We start from the raw sequence: 20,938 nt of genomic DNA, 5'->3' as shown, positions 1-20,938 counted from the left end.
TACATGCCGTACACAGCAAACATATTCACAACGGGTAGAATTATCTGGAATTTCTTAGCAGAAACTGTGGTTTTCACTGACAAAAGACCACAGCGGCCAGACATTGCGTATAGGTGCAGGAGACTTTACGTCCTAGGGGGGGAGATTTGTCAAACATGGTATAAAGTAGAATTGTCTCAGTTGCCCCTAGCAACCAATCAGATTCCACCTTTCATTTTCCAAAGAGTCTGTGAGGAATGTAAGGTGGAATCTGATTGGTTGCTAGGGGCAACTGAGCCAGTTTCACTTTACACCATGGTGTAAAGTGAAACTGGTTCAGTTGCCCCTAGCAACCAATTAGATTCCACTTTTTATGTTCCAAAGAGTCCGTGAGGAATGAAAAGTGGAATCTGATATATGAAAAAACTGTAATCAGAATTAGAGCCCCATACACATGGCTATGGCTTTGTATAGAACCGTAATAAGACCCCCATGGAAGCAGTGGGAGTCTTACTGTAGCTTGGAAGCTTTATTGGTTGTCGTATGTAGTATTAGCGGCATTGGTAGTAGGGAAGGATACGTTCTACATTACAGGACTGCCGAGACATTCTCTCCTCAGCTGTGAAGCATTTAGCCATATGGTAGCCATTAGCCGTGGCCCCTGTGTGGTATGCATGAGGCTGTAAGCCTATACTTACAGGGGTTATCCCACCATAACAATGTATACCCTGTACACAAAATAGGTCCTTTTCAGGTCCTTTGGCGGGGACCTGAGTCTTTAGTCAGATAGTGATAGTATTATTCTCAATGAGAGCTGCTAGAGATCCATCGAGAATGAATAAAGCGACTGTGCATATGCGAGACCACTGCTGGGTTGTGATGGGGTACTCAGGTCGCTATTCTTAAGATAGTTAGGGGTCCTAGCAATCAGCCCCCCTGCGACCAGACACTTACCTCATATACTGTGCACAGTAGAAAAATTGCTATGGTTGGAAAAGGGGTTTATGGGATTTTTTGAATCATGTCCTGTCATCATAGGTCATCAATATCGGAGTCATGGGGTACCCTGGGCACCACAACTCTGCCAAACAGCTGATCAGTGAGCTGGTCAGTGCCTGCAAACCGGATATTAATGGCCTTAAAGGGGTACCACAGCAATTTTTTTTATTAATTGGTGTCAGAAAATTATATAGATTTGTAATTTACTTCTATTTAAAAAAAATCTCAAGTCTTCCAGTACTTATCAGCTGCTGTATGTCCTGCAGGAAGTGGTGTATTCTTTCCAGTCTGACACAGTTCTCTCGGCTGCCACCTCTGTCCATGTCAGGAGCTGTCCGGAGCAGGAGAGGTTTTCTGTGGGGATTTGCTACTGCTCTGGACAGTTCCTGACATGGACAGAGGTGGCAGCAGAGACAACTGTATCAGACTGGAAAAAATACACCACTTCTTGCAGGACATACAGCAGCTGATAAGTACTGGAAGACTTGAGATTTTTAAATAGAAGTAAATTACAAATCTATATAACTTTCTGACATCAGTTGATCTGAAAGAATTTTTTTTTTACTGCAGTTTCCCTTTAATAAAAATAAAGTCCCACAAAGTCCCCTTTAAACCAGTTGTAGGACCCTGATGTGTGACCCCAGTTTATGGATAACTTTGTTTTTAGTGTAAATTTTGGCCTGGAGTTGTGTATTATCTGTTGTTGTTTGATTTTTTACACATTTAACATGGATCCCACATTTTGTGTGTTTTTTCTTCATACTTTTTGATTCTCGTTCCTCCTATAACCTCAGTTTAGACTCTTTTGCTGTACGTTTGATGACAGGTCTTCACTGACATCTCAAAGACATGATGATACCGGAGCAGAATACAGGGCGAGCACATTGTTTGAGGAGCTTTGAATCCTATGAACAAAGGTGCCTGACAGGATTAAAGTCCTCCACCGCCCACTGTACAAAGGTGTTCGTTAGGAGGTAGGGAAATTTCTGATCGTGTTACTATCGTCATGTCATGGGGCTTAATTTTACCACTTTGAAGCGCACAGAGCTCTCCACATCAATGTGAAGCAGCTCATGGCTACTACTTGCTTAGTAGTGGAGTTAAATATTGATGTGTGAAGCTGCCATGATGCTTCTAACCACAGATACTGAGGAACATAAAAGTGGTTTATTTGCAGCTTAAGCCTATGTTCACACTACGTAAAACTACGGCCGTAGTTTTGAGGGGTGGAACATAGCCTTATTTTCAATGGGAATCCCGGCCGGATCGTACACACATCGTATGCGCTCCGGCCGGGATCCCATGCGGCGCCGGAAAAAACTGACATGTCAGTTTTCTGCGGCCGGAATTCAGTGAATTCAGTTCACACAAAAAAGCAAGCGGCTCCGGCTGCTAGCTTCACTGTGGGCTATGGGAAGCTCTGATGCGGGCGCACGCTGATGTGCCCGCATCAGAGTTCCGCGGCCAAAAAGATCACCCGGACGGTACTTAAGTACCGGCCAGGATGATCCGGGCTGAGACCGGCCAGTCCATGACCCGGCCGAGGTCACGGAACGGCAGGACGTTCACGTAGTGTGAACACAGCCTAAAGGAGAAGTCCGGGCATTATAATATTTAGTCAGGCAGCAGGGGTGAAAATGACCATCACTGATTTCTTACCTCTCCTCGTGCCCATCTAACTAACCCTGGACCCCAACCGGAAGGCATTTTTCCACTGCCTAGAAAAACCCTTTAAAGGAGACCTATCACCTCCCGTGCCGGGGTGACAGGCTCCCGACCCCCTGTTAGATCCCCCTATACTCACGTGATCCCGCCGGGTCCCGCTTCCTGAGCAGTCAGACGCCCATAGGGAATGAATGGGGAGTCCGATGCTCCGTCATTCTCTATGGGCATCGGACTCATCTCTCAGCGCGTGCGCTGGGCTTCGGGCGCTGAAATCTCCAGGACCCGATCGGCTCAGGAAGCGGGACCCGGCGGGATCACGTGAGTATAGGGGGATCTAACAGGGGGTCGGGAGCCTGTCACCCCCTGACAGGTCCTCTTTAAGGTAGCCAAACAATAGTTCGTCTGACACCTATCTCTCCTGATCCTTCCATACTAGAGATGAGCTGGCTCGAGTCTGATCGTTCTGCATTTGATAACTGAAGAAGTTGGATGCAGCCCTAGGGAGTCCGGAAAACATGGCTACAGCCATAGGTATGCTCAAGTTGCGCTCATCTCTGCTCTATACATATGGATGTTCGGCTTGGGTAAGCATGCATGTGTTCTTTGGTGGCAGCTTATTTCAACAAAATCAAAATGATCAGGCAGTTGAAATCCAACATGTAATGGGTAATAAGGGGTCTATGATTATATTTAATGTATATGACTTGAAAAGGAGTCGTAGGGACCTATTACACAGAGCGATTATTGGCCGAAATCTGTAATTATCACCCATACACTTAATACTTCTAGAGGCCGTAACTGCTACATGCTGCAATTGAAGCCCTTATTACACGGGATGATGTGGAGAGCAAGCGAGCGCCAACCTGTTAGGTCAGCGCTCGCTTGCTCCTCATTCCCCCGCACGCTGCCGGCGCTATTACACGTGCCGACAGCGAGTGAGGAGGAGCGGGTAAAAGCTGGGCGGCCTGCCCGGGTGATTGTCAGATAGTCCGGGCAGATAGCGGGGGTCTGCTACCGCTGCTCCTGTTACGCGGGGCGCCAGCAGAACGTTGGCGTTTGAGCCTGTTGAAAGACAACGATCAGGCAACATCATCGTTGTCATCGTTGACACAAAACAATATCGGTATTAGATGAATATGGCCGATAATCGCTTTGTGTAAGGGGCCTTTAGGCCTGGTGTAAGGTGTATGTCCGCCAACATATGATGTTGGTGGAGATAGGGGTCGGACGTGATAAGAAATCACTGCTCGACCCCTATGTTCTTGAAAAGATAAGCCACAGTGATGAATTGCCGTGCTGAACGTTCCTGTGTATAGGGAGGAAAGGAGTTATTGAAGATGTATGATCACCTTAACAGGGCCAGCAATCAGCCGATGAACGAGCTAACACGTATTTACAGGAGAGGTCCGCACAATCCAGCAATCGTTCATGCACCCCCCTCCCCCACTCCATGCTCCGGCCTTGTAATAGGCTCTATAATAAGATCAGCGCTCAGTTATAGCTCATTTACAGCTCATTTTCGAGCTAATAGGGTCCTTTTCTAGGCCGAGTATGGAATGGGAGATAAGGGACAACCCTTCCCTGGGTCTCTATGATATCTAGGCCTTCCACCGCACAGCAGCAGCCGCCGTCGGCATCAAAGCAATGTTAATGCAATGTGCTGTCATGTTATAGGGACTCTCAGGTATACAGCCATGAAGGGTATTAATAATTCTCTTTGCACGACGCTGCTTCTGCTTTCGCTGTTAAGAATCACATTTCCCTATTTTTGCATGTTTCCTCTATATGCAAGGTTCCTCTGACAAGCGAGACTCATGCTGGTAGGTGAGGTGCATGTAGATGTGGTAGATGGGCACTTTTGATGTGGAAATGAGCTGCCCCCCCCCCCTTCCACTTTCCCTCCCCCGCTGCACTGACTGATATGCATGGACTCTGTTTGCCCGAAGCTTCAGAACTACAGTAGGTTAAAAAAAATACAAACAAAGAAATATAAAAGACTGTGATATCCCTGCAGGACGCTGCAATATAGTGACAGGGCTACACGGAAGCTGCAAGAAATGTGGTCTGAGTTTTATGGCCTATATAGAGATGGCAGTCATAGGATTTCTCTACGAGCAGATTAGCCATTTCCTCCCTGCATCCACTTAAGCAACCACAACAGCACCATTCACCATAGACCAGGGATGGGGAACCTTCGGCTCTCCAGCTGATGCAAAACTACAATTCCCATCATGCCTGGACAGCCAAAGCGAAGCTTTGGCTGTCCAGGCATGATGGGAATTGCAGTTTTGCAACAGCTGAGGGCCAAAGGTTCCCTATCCTTGCCATAGACGGTGAGAACCCATATACTATTATTCGGAAACTCATGCACATAAATCCAATCATGGGATCCATCATATGCAATGCAGCATACAATATGCACTAAGGACTTCTGAAATGCTACTGTTAAAGGGATTATCCAGCGAAAATCTTTTTTCTTTCAAATCAACTGGTTTCAGAAAGTGATACAGATTTGTCATTTGCTTCTATTTAAAAATTTCAAGTCTTCCAGTACTTATCAGCTGCTGTATGTCCTGCAGGAAGCGGTGTATTCTCTCCAGTCTGACACAATACTCTCTGCTTTCCTAGAGAGGAACTGTCCACGGCAGGAAAGGTTTTCTAGGGGATTTGCTACTGCTGCTCCGGATAGTTCCTGTCTTTGACATCAGAGAGCGCTGTGTAAGACTGGAAATACTACACCACTTCCTGCAGGACCTACAGCAGCTGATAAGTATGGGAAGACTTGAGATGTTTTGAATAGACGTAAATGACAAATCTATATAACTTTCTGAAACCAGTTGATTTGAAAGAAGAATATTTTCGCCGGAGCATTGTTGTCGGAGACCCCGTCACGAAGTTTTGCAGTCACAGGAATATCTTCTCCACATTCACCATGTGTCCACACAACCTATTTCCTTCTTTAATGCTCCGAATAATAAGTACAGTCACCAAAGGTGAAGCTGAACCCCAGCGACATGACACCGTCTCCCGGTCTGTAAAGCGAAAACGTCAGATAAAAGAATGATATTTGTTTTATTTCAAGTGAAATAGTTCTCCCTTGGCGCCGGGAAGCGTTATGTTTCCCAATCTTAGACTGTGCCAGGAATGTGTGTGACAGAAGGAGACCTTGTAATAGGAGATCTACTACCAGCTCCAGTTCACGGCCTGTGGGTCTCCGAGTGTTCCTGAATGTCAGCTCCCGGGATCGTCCCGGAACATCAACTCACTTACTGATTTTACTTTTACTTCTTCTATCTTTACTTTTTTTTTCCAAGTAGGTTTGTATGGTACGGTGAATATATTTATAGGGTGTCTATATGTATGTTGAATATAATGGGGGAACTCATATATCTATATATTGGTCTTAGGCTATGTTCACACTACGTAAGTTTCGTGGAAATCACAGCCGTTGTGTCAACTTCCACAGTACTTATGTAGTGCTGCAGGCTAACACATGGTATACACTCCGTCCGGGATCCCTACCGGCGCCGTAGAAAACTGATATGTCAGTTTTCTGCGGTCGCTATTCAGTAAATAGCGGCCGCAAAAAACCCTGTCAGTGCAGACTGTGGAGCTAGCGGCTCTGGCCACACGCACGCTCCACAGTGTGCTGTGGGGAGTTCGGATGCGAATGCGCATGGATGCGCCCGCATCAGAATTCAGTGGCACTAAAGATCATTCGGACGGTACTGCAGTGTCTGGAACGGCCTTTCTCATACGTAGTGTGAACATAGCCTTAAAGTGAATGTACCATCAGTATATTTGCTTTAAGTTTTGCACCGATAGAACGGCGCCGGCACAGGGAACCCAATGCTGCGGTCCTTATTTTGAACCGCGTTCAAGGGGACCGAGATGGGGACTGGGGGCAGTCCAGCCCGTCTCCATAGCTTCACCCCCTGGGAACAGAATGGTGCTGTACGGGGGAACCGGGCCGCGATTCAAATAAGGACCGCCGTTCTATCCATGCGCAAAACTTACAGCGAATGTAATGATGGTACATTCGCTTTAACTAGAGAAGAGCGCTACTCGAGTATCGTTCTGCATTTGAATACCGGTGGTTGAAGAAGTTGGATGTAGCCCTAGCGAGCCTGGGAAAACATGGATACAGCCTATGGCCTATGACTGTATCCAAGTTTTCCAGGACTCCCTAGGGTTGCATCCAACTTCTTCAGCCACCGGTGTTCAACGATGGTACCCAAGCATGCATAACTTGCTCTAATCTCTAGTCTTAACTAAAGTGCAGTCCCTTCAGGGCCTCGCATTGACCCTGCAAAAAGGTGCGTAAATCCCCCCTATGTGTCTGTACTTGGATCCATGAGAAATAATTTTTGCATAAAATAAAGAAACTATTCAATACATTTTCAGTATTCTTGGATGTCTACATTTCTAAGCAAAATCTGGTGTCTGTTATGGAAAACGTTGGCTTTGTGGTTGGGGGCCCGGTTACATGGGTGGGCTGACGCTTGCTATAGATGAGCACCATGGATTCTTCAAGTGGCCCTTTGTCTCAATCATTTGTTGGCTGCACATTGCATATTACACAGGAAGATGTGTGGCTAATAGAGTTAAGCAAACTTTGAGCGCTCTGGTTCTTTCACATTCATCAGCCACCACTAATCCAATGCTGCACGCTAGGGTTCAGATGAACTTAAAAAACTATTTTTTCTTTCAAATCAACTAGTGCCAGAAAGTGCCAGAGATTTGTAATTTACTTCTATCAAAAAAATCTCAAGTCTTCCAGTACTTATCAGCTGCTGTATGTCCTGCAGGCAGTGGTGCATAAGAGAGCGAGGAACGAGGAGCAAGACTGGGCTATCCTACATGAATGAGATCTACATCTGCTATGATCATTTCTTTGTATACTAGTTTCCCAGCAGGTTATTTTTAATAGGTTGTTTAAACCAGTGTAATCTTTGGTTTACACGTACAGCTGTTTTGCTATGTAAGCAGACATTCATGAGGCTACGTTCACATGTAGCAGACTATGGGAGGCTCACACGGCTGCTCCCTTCACGCTCTCTTCGGCATCGAGAAAGAAGGCGAGGGAGCCTCCTATAGACTGTCATTATGACGGGGAGGCTGGCGTCATTCCGCCACTTTTGCTACGTGTGAACGTAGCCTTAGAGTTACGTCCACAGAGTAGCTAGTGGGGCTACACTGTCTGCACAACTCCCATTAAAGTCAATGGGGGGCTAGTTGTGTAACTCTCCCACTTTGGCTGGAGGAAGCCCAGTTTGGGCTGGAATTAGGGGCACAGATGGAGCTGCGGGATCTTTAGATTGTCCGAGGAACCCATGGGAGATAGCAGCGGTCTGCTGCTGCCGCCCCTGTTACATGGGGTGACAGCAGCAGATTGCTGCCATCATGGCGGTTTGTCTTTCAACATGTTGACAACGGGCAGCTGACATCGTGCATGTTGGCTAATCGTTCCCTTTATTACATGAAGCGATTATTGACCGCAATGGCCGATAATCACTTTGTGTAATAGGGCCTTAAAGGGGTTATCCAGCGCTACAAAAACATGGCTACTTTTTCCCCGCTCTTGTCTCCAGTTTGGGTGGGGTTTGGAACTCAATTCCATTGAAGTAAATTGAGCTTAACTGCAAACCGCACCTGACCTGGAGACAAGAGAGGGGGAAAAGTGGCCATGTTTTTGTAGCGCTGGATAACCCCTTTAAAGGCTGTGTCGACAGCTATCTCTCCTGATCCCTCATTAAACATGACTGCTCAGCTGATCTTTCAAGTGTTCTAAATAGAGAGAGATGGGATAAGACCCTGCCAGACTCCTCTGGTGGTCGCTTATCTCTTTGAGAACAAAAGAATCAGGCAGATGAAATCCAGCATGCCTGATCCTTCTCATCCACAACATTAGGGGAGAGTTCAGCAGCTACTATACACATTACATGGTCACCCGGTCCAACAAAAATGATAAGGTTTGTTTGACATGTTTCTAAAACGTATAGGGGGAGATTTATCAAACATGGTGTAAAGTGAAACTGGCTCAGTTGCCCCTAGCAACCAATCAGATTCCACTTTTCATTCCTCACAAACTCTTTGGAAAATGAAAGGTGGAATCTGATTGGTTGCTAGGGGCAACTGAGCCCGTTTCCCTTTACACCATGTTTGATAAATCTCCCCCATAGTGTTTACCCTCTTCCTCATTCATCGTAGAAGCTAAACATCCCATGGCGGTATGGTGCAAGATTTATTTTTTTAAATTCAATTTTTATTCGAAGATTTTTTCGAACTTTACACTGACATACTGTTATTAGAAAGGTGTGTGGTGCAATATGTTTATTATGTTATATCTAACCATAGACGTTAATCAGTAGCTTACCATTCAATACAGAAGTTACAGGATACAATACAGGGGGAAGTTATTTTATTACAGCAGACGGTATGTCACTATTCCCATTGAGGCCCAGAGATAAAAAGGGAAGCAATGGAAGGCCTCATGTGGAAAAGATTTACCGTAGTTTTATGTTTTGTTCCTTTTTTTTCTACAGCAGAAAGTCTAGCCCAGGCCTCGGCATGGTGTTATGTAGGTGCGGACACTCAGGCTTGTTCACACTGAGGTGCAGATAGCTGAGCAGCTGTGAAATGCCTTAAACACTTTATGGCCTGGGCAAATATATTTTGCATCATGAGGTTTTTGTTGTTGTTGTTGTTTTTATATTCAAATTCAGCAATTTCCGAATATTTGCAAAATTGTTTTTTTTTAAATCCTGTGGATAAAAACACTAAACTTTACAGTTTTTTACAGTCCTCTGGTTTTATTAATATTATATAAGGATTTTGGGAACTGCTGTAAGTCAAGAAATCCTGCTGTAAATGTCAGTGTAAGTTTTATACAATGCCCCTCTGTATTTTTTTTTATAAGCTGTCCTTATAGGCTCCATACCGCTATATGTAGTCTCTATAAGGAATGTATAGACTGTGTGGAGCTCGCTGACGGCAGGCATTCCAGCGCAGAGGTCCCTGTCTATCATATGAGATGAGAAATATCTATAGTCCCCAATACGTGAAAATGACTGATAGTCGAGTGTCGCTTCAAATAAAAAATGTTCTGAAATGCGGCTTCTCTCTCACACCTACAGTCACATCCTGTTGTGGCACAGAAGAAACCTTGCACCTATATTTCCCTGTACTCTACAAATGTATAGCCGTCTTCCTGAGTACTCGCACAATACTGAACCGAGTAAGGCTGCGTTCACACAAAATATTTCTGTCAGTATTTGATCAGTTTTTTGGTCAGTATTTTCAGCCAAAAATGATAGTGAAACAATATGCACTTTATTCTGTGCTGTCAACCCACTTATGATTTTGGGTAAAACGATTATATGTGAACCCAGCAGGCATAATATGGCCGCAAAGATGCATCCATTTACCTTTACTGGTAACCCGTTTTATCGACTGCATTTGTGATGAACTGAACTGACAGTTGTCAGTACGAGTCTTTAGAAACAAGGTACGGCCGGGACTCGCAACAGTAATACGAACACAACAAAGCAACCATCAGGGGTCACGGAACGGCCGGTCTCTGAAAAGATCATCCCTTTATTTTAGTGGGATTATTTTTAAGTTGTGATGCGGGCGCATCCGTGTGCACCCGCATCAGAACCCCTCACTTCACACAATGGAGCATGTGGCTGGAGCCGCTCGCTCCACTGTGTGCACTGACAGGGATTTCAATGAATAGCAGCCGCAGAAAACTGACACGTCAGTTTCTTACGGCGCCGCTAGGGATCCCGGCCGGAGTTTATACTATGTGTATACACTCTGGCCCGAATTCCCTCAGAAGGCAGCACTACGTAAGCTCCGAGAGAATCACGGCCGTTATTTCCACGGAAATTATGTTGTGTGAACATAGCCTAAGGGTGTATTAGGGCTACATTTTGCATCTGTATTACAGACACAAGTCCTGGCCTGGTCTGACAGCTCTCCCACGGTCACATTAAACATAGTGGTCCACAGGTCTTTTTACACAGACTAATCATCGGCAGGTAGGAAAGATCACTGTCGACAATCAGTCCATGGAGAGGGGCTAGTGAGCAGCCAACAAATTAGAAATCGCTTCTCTTATGTGGCCCTTTAAATTATCACTAGTTGGCCCCATGTAAACAGAAACGTACAGCTGTTATGATGAAGTTAATAGACCGCACCAACGCATCAGCGTTTGTACTTACAGCTCAGCAGCACGATCGCTTAAAGGGGTTATCCAGTGCTACAAAAACACGGCCACTTTCTTACATCACTCTTGTCTCCAGGTCAGGTGTGGTGTGCAAATAAGCTCCATTCCTTTCAAAAGAACTGAGCAGCAAAACCTACACCCAAACTGGAGACAAGAGTGGTGCTGTCTCTGGAAGAAAGTGGCCATGTTTTTGTAGCGCTGGATAACCCCTTTAAGACAGGTGGCGATCTCACTGATCAGCGCTCCTCTGCACCGCTAGTCTGTAAACACAAGAGCACTAACCTTTAGACCCGAGGAAAAGAGATGAGCGAACCTTGAGCACATTCAGGTTCGTCCAAACCCAAACTCTCAGCATTTTATTACCAGTGGCGGAAGAAGTTGGATGCAGCCCTAGGGAGTCCAGGAAAACATAAATACAGCCTATGGCCAATGGTTGTGTCCATGTTTTCCAGACAGCCTTAGAGCTGCATCCAACTTCTTCAGCCACCGCTAACCAAATTCAGAGAGTTCAAGTTTGGACGAAACTGAGCTTGCTTATAGTTCGCTCATCTCTATGATCTATGATGTGAACCAGGAATGAAGCTTCCATGTTGGTTTCTGCTATACAATGCCATTCTCCAATGCTCATCTCTAAATTTGGTAATCTTTACCTATACCCAATCTATTCTGACCTTTATTCCCATAGGATAACACAGTCGATCAGTTTACGCCATATTAGGTACATCGTACAGATGTAGACGCAACATGGCACCGCTCCGGTGGACGGCAGCGCTCATACTGATAAAGATGAAAGTCACGTCATTTGTTACACGTGACATCCATTTTTCCTATAGAAATTCTGCAAAGGATAAAAAGGAAAGGAGCTTCACAGCTCTGCTGCATGTACACGGCCCAGGGGTGTAATATATAGCCTTACAACAGTATACAGCGGGGGAATGAATAATGTAAGGAACATGGTCTCCTTCACAGCTCTGTTCTCACACATCAGGCGAGTGGCATAGCCAGCTATTCCATTGTCTCCAGTTCATTGTGAGGAAGAACATATGTACACCTTATGAATAAATGATTATACTACGGGATGGATGAGAGGCAGAGCTGAGGAATACACTGGGGGGAGATAAGTGTTAACAATGATTAGTATTGAGCAGTGAACAGAGGCCCCTCTGTAGAATGAACCCACCTCCTCCCATGACATGCTGCTCTATATTATCCGGCCCGGGAAACCCGTCTGTACTGTATATAGCCCATTATAAATAACACAGAAAACCAATAAACACATGACTGGGAGCTCACGTAAGAGCTGTTTACATTACACCGCATACTCCACGCTGCATTGCATAGATACCTTCCTGCATATGGCAGTAATAGTGGCGGATTGGGCGTCCGTGTCCCCTGATACAATGGAAAATGCGATACTAATGTAAAGTCATTACTAGAAATGACTACGGACGAACTGCACATAACAAGAGACTGGGAGGATTCGCTGACTGCCAAGGAAGATTTAGGACTCCAGGGACTGGATTGGGTTTCAGATGCAGCCAGGACTACAAAGACCACGATGCATTGCAGGCTGGAAAGCGCGTCTGAATGGTCATGATGCAATGCACGGATTAGTGTATAATAATGTCCCTATAGATGACAGCTCCCATTCAGGGATCCCTCCCTTGTGTTACTCACATGCACCTCTTCTTCTCCCCCCTCCTCTCTCTCTCTCTCTCGCCCCACACATCCTTTCCCCCCCGTCTAGGTCTGTCACTTCCTCTGTCTGTTTCGGCTCCACATGCCCCTTTTTTTTTTTTCCTCTGTCATCCGAGCGGAAATCAGAGAGAAAGAAAAAAAAAAAAGAAGAAAAATGACTTTCATAGAAAATAAAAAAACTACTTATAAGACGGCGGAGGACTAGCCCTTGAGCGCCATGTAACACGTGTAGTTCTCAGGCTCGCGTCCATCCCATATGGAGGATCATTCAGCACGCGGGCTATATAGACGTAACACATGTGTGTCTACAAACCACATATAATAAACCGTGTAACCCTGTGCAATAACCCAGCTGCTGTGCCCATTGTACAGGGGCCTGTATAAAGGACAGGCATCATGTGCATGTCATGTAGGCATTGTTAGCACTGGGGTGATAGTAGTCCAGCAGGGCACATCCAGCATGTCCCCGCCACACACATGCACAGCACATACAATAATCCCATGTAAGCGTGCGGTCACTGTCACCTACCTCAGGGATCATCTGCTTTCCTCTGTGATCTGCGCCTCTGCCTTCTCTCTCCACTCCCCCGTCCCCTCTTTCTCTCAAACAGCTGCAGGCTGCTGCTGCTCCACTCTGTCAGTTTCCTCCCATCAGCATCTCCTCCTCTGACCTCTCTCTTCCTCCACCCCCCTTCCACTTCCTCACTCCCTTCCTACCATCCTCCCCCTGAAGTGAATAGGGAGCCATGAACCTCTCCTTCCTCACACTGGCTGACACATCACTCATCTGTTTTGTCCCTTTTATAAGAGTCTGTAAGAGAATTAGGCGCTGGAGATCGGCCATCGAGTAACTTAAAAAACACTCCGAAAGCTGCTGGAGCCAATGACCCAGTTCTGTCTGCTCAATGCCAGCCGCATGGCACAGCCCCTGGATGGCTACAGAGGTGTGCAAGGAAAACAAAGTCATTTGCTTCTCGCCAGTGTGACAGAATAGCCTCCCTGCTTTTGTTACTACTAAAACTCACAACAAATTGTGACAAAAACAAACAGTCCTTTGTGCTTTAGACAAAACAAACAGGACCTGATGAAGGGGTCCGACCAACCCAGAAACATGTTGTGCATGTTTGAAATTAAGCATTTTGTTGGTTTTACATATCGTTTAGATATTGGGGTAGGGGTGGAGGAGATACTGCTTACAAGATCCCTGTGTGGATTACATGTAGAACCACAGCTGGGATACATTTATATATATATGCACAACCTGACCTCATGAATGCTAAGTACTGATTACTGCCATACCTATATGTATGATCCTCCGCACTATACAGCTCTGTCGAATGATGGTGAATGAGGGTCCTATCGGATTAATCGATTTTTTTCTCCGATAAATGATAAACGATAATTACATTACATCGAGGCGCTGAGACAGGCGGAATTCTGAGCGGAGTCCACGACGCGGATTCCGTTCGGAATTTCACCACTGATTCCTCAGTGTGAACTGACCCTAGTAGTGATCGAACAATGTGTACATACACCCAAAAATTTGCAAACGATTAGCAGTGATTTTATGGTCAGCTCAAAAGATGCGATTAACGACACACAAGCGAGTTTTCATCAGTCGTTTGATACACAGAAAGATTAACGATATAACTATTTTTCGCACAGTAATCTCCCTGTGTAATAGGGCCCATAGACTGGGTTCATGCTTCGTTTTTCACACAAATGTATACGTCTTTCCATCTGTTTTTAGCAAAAACGGATGGAAAAACGAACGTAAGTACGTATGCATTTGTGTGAATCCGTTTTTCTATTGACTTACATTATAACAAAAAAAGGATCTGTTTTTTTTTTGTTTTTTTGTTTTTTTTAACGGACACAAAAAGGACTACATTTTTGTGCACGTTTAAAAAAACGGATCCTTTTTTTTTATAATGGAAGTCAGTGGAAAAAAAACGGATGCATACGTTTTCCCATCCGTTATTTTGTGAAAACGGACTGCAAAAACGTAGTGTGAACCCAGCCTTACTCTTTATACCTGAGCATATTGAGCCCCTGAACAGTAACATAGCCAGCATTAGGCTTAGTTCATACCAACGCAGCTTTTGCGTTATATGTCGGCAGGAATCCCAGCAACAGCCTACGCTTACAAATGTGCAGAATATGGTCAATTGTAGACTATGTGAATGGGTCTGGCTGGAACTCAGTGTGGTATACATTAGTATCCCAATCTCCTGGGCTGCTGACGTATAGCGCAAAATTTTAAGCTGAGAACATGTGAACTTAATAACAGGGATGCATGCTGATCGGTGGGGTCTGACCTCTAGGACCCTTATAAATTACAGGGGGAGCAGTAGTGTGCATGCTAAGCCACCATATCATTCACTGTCTGTATGGAAACATTGCTAAATTCAGGGATCTGCAATTTTTCGAAGCAGAAATGAAGATCTGACCAAGACTGTTCTTAAGATCAGTGGTGGTTCCAGCAGTCGGACCCCCATCAATCACATAGTAAGGTAATAACTTTCTAGGAACAGCCCTTTTATACTGTGCTTAAACTCACTGACAGCACCTATACTACTTTCCTGTATACTAAAGGACTTGTTAATTGATGGCCTATCATTAAGATAATCCATCAATATGTGATCAGTGAGCCGCTGACACCCAGCACCTTGGGCTATATCATCTGTTCAGCAGAGCTGCTTTGCCTGGATGTAAACTGTGAACAAAGTCAGAAGCTGTCTGGTTATTGCAGCTCAGCTCCCATTAACTTCAATGGCACCCAACCTGCAGTAACAGCGAGGCTACTACACAGTGAACATAGCTGAGGTTTACAGCTCTGTTAACACTGTACTCGGACGCTGTTAAACTGGCTGCATTCATCACGTTTCGGCAGCCGATACCTCTGTATCGGCTGCAGGGACTTTGTTTCTTTTTACAGTTGATGTGCGGGCACGGGTGTGTCCACTAAACAATTAGCCATTCACTTCAATGTAAAGTGTGGCCATCGGCCAACTTTACATCGTGTGAACAGCTGAAATTTGCGGACGCTGTTTGGTGGACAACGTCCAGAAATAATAGGCAGGTACAGTATTTTAACTTCCGCTCTAAAGAACAGCCGTTAAAATAACAATGTGTGAACACAGCGGACGGCATTGCGTTGACTTCAATGCAATGCCGCCCCTGCAGTAAAGAACGGACGCTGATTCCATTGCAATGAAAAAGAACGTGCTAACTGTGTTCAATAGGAATAAAGAGCAGACGTGTCTGGTGTTATGTGAGTGGAGTCAGATATCATATAGAGCACGTGGGATATATAAGCATTTCACCACAATTTCCACCAAATTGAATTACTCATTCACACTTCGTAAAAAATTTAGTTTTCATGACTGATGTTTTTGAGAGGCCGAAACCACGTCTTTCATGTCCTGCTGACATAGGTAAAAGACACAGCTCTAATACATTTCGTGATCGGAGATCCATCGCGAGCAACACGTGGTAAGAATACATCTTTCTGCTTCAGGATGTAAGCACAAATCTATTAATTTACTAATAATACAGCCCCAAAAATGGAAGTAAGGCGCTATACATTACTTGCACCATGTTTATTGGGTTCCATGGACAAAACATCATCTACGGGTAACTACATTTGATCCATTTCCAAGCTTCTACTACACCAAAACTGTAGCCACCTGCACTTTAATGTCCCTCAAAAAAGTTTGTGCCCAGAAATAGACCAGACGTAGGTCTACTATGCCTGGTCTATTTCCACTTAAAGGTTCACTTAAAGGAATTATCCAGGCAAAATACTCATGTATAGAATACAGGGAACTGAATAAAACAGATGTCAAAAATCAGGAGCTGCAGGCATATTCAACCAGGTTTTGACTGAATATCAATTTATTTTTGGGTCCCAAAAATATTGGTCCCTATGAGATAACTGAGATCATCAACATTTTCTCTTTCCGCTTACAGTCTTTGAATCTTTCAAAATTCATGTTTTTTACAAGTCACTTCTAATGAAATATTCACTTACCACCTAATGTTCTTCTTCTTAAGAATGCCAAGGCCAATGACCTGGCTAGATGACCAAGCTGTGCCCTCCTAGAGCCAATGTGATAGTTTATGGCCTACTCACCACCGCCATTACTTCTTCTTAGTGCTCAGCAGATGCAACCTGGAGGCCAGATGAAGCGCATGTGTTGACGCGTGAAACAGTCGTTGCCTTTGTTTCTCCTCTTCACGACTGAAAAACTGGAATAAAGAGTAATTTTTTAACAGGTGAGTGCCACAACTTTTTCTTCATTTCTGTGTGGAAGGTTACATTATGGACTTGTATGGACATATTATGCATATGTAGACCACCACCAGTACTAGCGACTAAGCTGCACTTGCTATACTTAAGATCTGCGCGAGGACATTCTCGACTGTTTGAATCTACCTTGATAGTGCCAAGCGAATGTTTTTTTTACATGACTATATGAATTCTAAAACACTATGCAGATTATTTATTAACCGTATTGTGTGTTTATATGGTATTCCAAAAATTTTTTGTCTGACCAAGGTGTCCAATTCATCTCAAAGTTATGGAGATCTTTTGTGCAATTGCCTTTTTTATGCTTTTCATCAGGAGTCCAACTGTTAGACTGAATAACCACTACCAGAATAGCTTAGGTGTCATATGGTGAATAGCCAGTCTGTTTTTTTTACGCTAACGTTAGCTAATCATATGTCCATTCATTTGTAACTCCGGTTCTTTTTCTTCTTTGTCTTCAGGCAATCTTGGACATAAATACTGACAAACTGTGCATAGTCTGGGCTGAGGTTCCATCTAGGGATGGTCCGAACCTGCTCGGCAGCAGATTCCCGCTGTCTGCCCGCTCCACAGAGCGGCCAGACAGCGGGAATTATTACCGAGGGTTCGGGTTCGTACGAACCCGAACTGAACTTGGTTCGGACCATCCCTAGTTCCATCAAACCTGAGAAATGTGAAAAGATATCAAAATACCACCCACTAAGCCTTTTTATTCTGTTGGGTAGATGGTATGGTTGGCAAATAAAAACTTACATTTTTGGGCCCCCAAAATACAATATTGACCCCTATGAGATAGGTGAGATTCAACCCTGTCTATTTCCGCTTACAGTCCTTGAGTCTTTCAAAATACATAATGTTTTACGCAAGTTACTTCTAAAGAAGAATATTTACCTACCACCCAATATTCTTCTTCTTAAGAATCTCAAGGCCAATGACCTTGCTACATGACCATGCCCTCCCAGAGCCAATGTGATAACGTATGGTCCATATGAGATAACACAGATCATGAACCATGCCCTCTTTCTGCTTACAACTGAGTCTTTCTAAATAAATAATATTTTTTAAAAAGTCTCTTCTACAGAAATGTTTACCTACCTCCTTCTTCTTAAGAATGTCCAATGACCTGGCTAGATGACCATATCGTGCCCTTCCAGAGCCAATGTGACTGACTAGCGATATTATATCTCAGTGCATTTCATGGAGATACCAATTGTTATTCACACTGCACCAATCTCAACTGTTTAGTTTTTTAAGGGGAAGACCTCCAGGATGGGGGCCTTATCAACTCTGGGGTCACCATCTCACACCAGTCATCACCTGATGGGTGGGCAAAGGGGGCTCGGCAAGGCATAGCCTTTTCCCGCACCTAATTTAGCATAAATCATGTCTGTAAACAGACGTAAACAGTATTTTGTAACCCTTTCTCTGGGTCAAGTTGAGAGTGAAATGGAGTATGAGGTTCAAAAGATTGTGGATTCCCAGACTGCATATAAGCTCCAACAATGCAATTTATTTGACTAGAACGTTAAACCAACGGGCTTGTCCTGCCTCAGATAACCAGAAGATGGGGTAGCAAGCAGAATCCCAAACTTCTTTACAAGATTTTCTTCGGCCTGCTGTGATTTCTCTTCAAAAATAACAAGGGAGGGATGGTGGGCAAACCGGCTAAACTGTTTCATGGACTGGTGACTGATGGTCAGTTATAGCAGGGGACACACAGATGACCTCAGTAGCCCCCTTATAGGCCACAAAGCCCAGGAAGGAACACCATAGGCTCTACACAATTAAATGAGGAGCACACAACCAATCAAGGTGAAGGGGGAGAAAACAGAAACATTAATCCTAGCCTGGCTTAATAACTAATACTGCAGCCCTATTAACCATGGAGGTGCTACATACTGTCAGTGTGCACCCTCCATAGTCAGTCAGACCCTCCAGAGCAGTCATGTCAAACTCTGGCCCGCGGGGCCAAATCTGGCCTGTGGTGCCATTATTTTTGGCCCGCCAGGCAATTCAGAGTTTGAATTACATCTGGCCCGCCATGGCTACTATATAAGAGACTATGGGGTAGGGCTGGCTACTATATGAGATTACTGGGGAGGGCTGGCTACTATATGAGATTACTGGGGAGGGTTGGCTACTATATAAGAGACTATTGGGGAGGGCTGTCTATTATATGAGACTACTGGGGAGGGCTGGCTAGTATATAAGAGACTATGGGGGAGGGCTGGCTACTATATGAGACTACTAGGGAGGGATGACTACTATATGAGACTATTGGGGAAGGCTGTCTACTATATAAGAGACTATGGGGGGGAGGGATGGCTACTATATGAGACTACAGGGGAGGGCTGGGTACTATATAAGACACTATTGGGGAGGTCTGGCTACTATATGGAAAACTTGGGGGGCTGGCTGCTATTTGGGCACTACTGGAAGGGCTGGCTAATATGTAAGACTACAGGGGAGGGCTCGCTACTATATGGGACACTTGGGGGGCTGGCTACTATTAAGGCACTATTGGGAGGGCTGGCTAATATGGGGAAATTTTGGTTGGGTTGTCTACTACATGGGGCAATATTGGGGGGTTGGCTATTACAAGGGTTGGGGTTTAATTATGTCATAGCAATTTATCATGTCATTTATCATAGTGAACAGCGCTGGAAGACTCACACCACTGACAGTGCCAGGAACACTGCACGCTGCTCTGACAGTGCCAGGACCGCCGCATTTGCGCTTCAATAATTATCAAGGTCGGCCCACGACTATGTCCAATTTTTAAATTTTGGCCCACCGTGTATTTGAGTTTGACACCCCTGCTCCAGAGGGTTTATTGGCCTCTCTTATACTTAGTTCACTAGACAGAATATAGTCCTGAAGAAAGATCTTGAGTCCTTTTCCAAGATATTCCATGCTCCTGTATTGTTAAGACATCCCACAGTTTTCCTCAAAACCATATTCAGTGATAAATGAGCCAGTAGTTTCTAAGAGAGGGGTGTACTGTCTAGGCTCTTTTCAACCACCCACCCTTCTGATTGGTGCTGCAGTGCTGCGGCCGGTATCCTAGTGTTTTTATGGCCACCAACCAGCCTCTCTGTGGGAAGGACTGATCAGCCAATCGGCACATTAGGATGGCAAGCCAATCAGAGTTGAGCCTTAGGGTCCCATGCTGGCTCAGGGCAGGCTGTAAAACATACGTTATCGTTCTTTGCTCTGTTTGTGTTCTGGATCTTTTGGCTTTTGACCTTTTTTCACTGTGTACCCAGTAACCCTGACTCTAAATAACATAATTCATGGAGGACAGGGATGTGGGGGAACATAATAAAGAAGCTATACTTACTCATCCCCCAACCTCCACAGCGCAGCATCACCACTCACGGAACCCCAGCCAGTCTGTTATAACACTGGAAGCTGGGAGAAACAGGAGACCAGAGACCTTCTTTAATCTAACCTCCTAGCTTGACTATTGGACGGTAGATTGAACACTTAGGAAGGCTAGATGGGCCCTTTTTTAACTAGGTATACCTTTATTGTTACCTATAAGTTGGTTATAAGAATATTAAGGCTGATGTCCTATATAAGAGTTTCTGTTCCACCCCATCCAATCCCATATTATGTGCCACATATGTTGTTAAGTAAACTGCTCAATTCAGTGTTATATGGGCATCCTGAAGTCTCTTGGGATTAGAAACTTTTTTTTTTTTAAATAACTGGTGGCCAACCCTATCCTGAAATGTCACTGCTTGCGTTTCAGCCTGTGATGTGTTTGCCCACTCTGAAACCCATTGAGCCTGACTGGCGAAACCAAATACTCAAAGATTCTGAGAAAAGACTATTCACTGGGCTTCTGTCTTCTGTTGGGGGATAGAGTATGGTTGGCAAACTAAGGGAGGATTTATCAAATCCGGTGTACTCGTATGCCGGTCTTAAATTATGCTCCGCCCCTTTCCCCGGCGCACGCCTCTTAGTGAATCCGGCCGGGCACCCGAACCTGCGCTTCCAGCAGGTGTAGATGTGGATCATGATTTAGGCCTGCATAAATCATGATAAATGAA

The 20,938-nt window shown here is 44.8% G+C and overlaps 1 protein-coding gene across 3 annotated transcripts in view; it reads right to left on the bottom strand.

The window, feature by feature from the left end:
- Positions 1-16,764, bottom strand: part of SIPA1 (signal-induced proliferation-associated 1) — a 64,990-nt gene extending 48,226 nt beyond the window's left edge. For 2 of the 3 annotated variants that reach the window (XM_069965299.1, XM_069965304.1), the window contains exon 1: positions 13,101-13,196. The gene's annotated coding sequence lies outside the window, so the exon portion shown is untranslated. Of the gene's footprint in view, positions 1-13,100; positions 13,197-16,706 lie in introns of those variants that run through there. The other variant, XM_069965303.1, reaches the window with a different exon arrangement.
- Positions 16,765-20,938: the final 4,174 nt, after the last annotated feature.

The sequence above is a fragment of the Dendropsophus ebraccatus genome, chromosome 4 (assembly GCF_027789765.1).
Source record: "Dendropsophus ebraccatus isolate aDenEbr1 chromosome 4, aDenEbr1.pat, whole genome shotgun sequence".
Lineage (NCBI taxonomy): Eukaryota > Metazoa > Chordata > Amphibia > Anura > Hylidae > Dendropsophus > Dendropsophus ebraccatus.
This window is presented reverse-complemented; position numbering and strand designations above follow the sequence as displayed.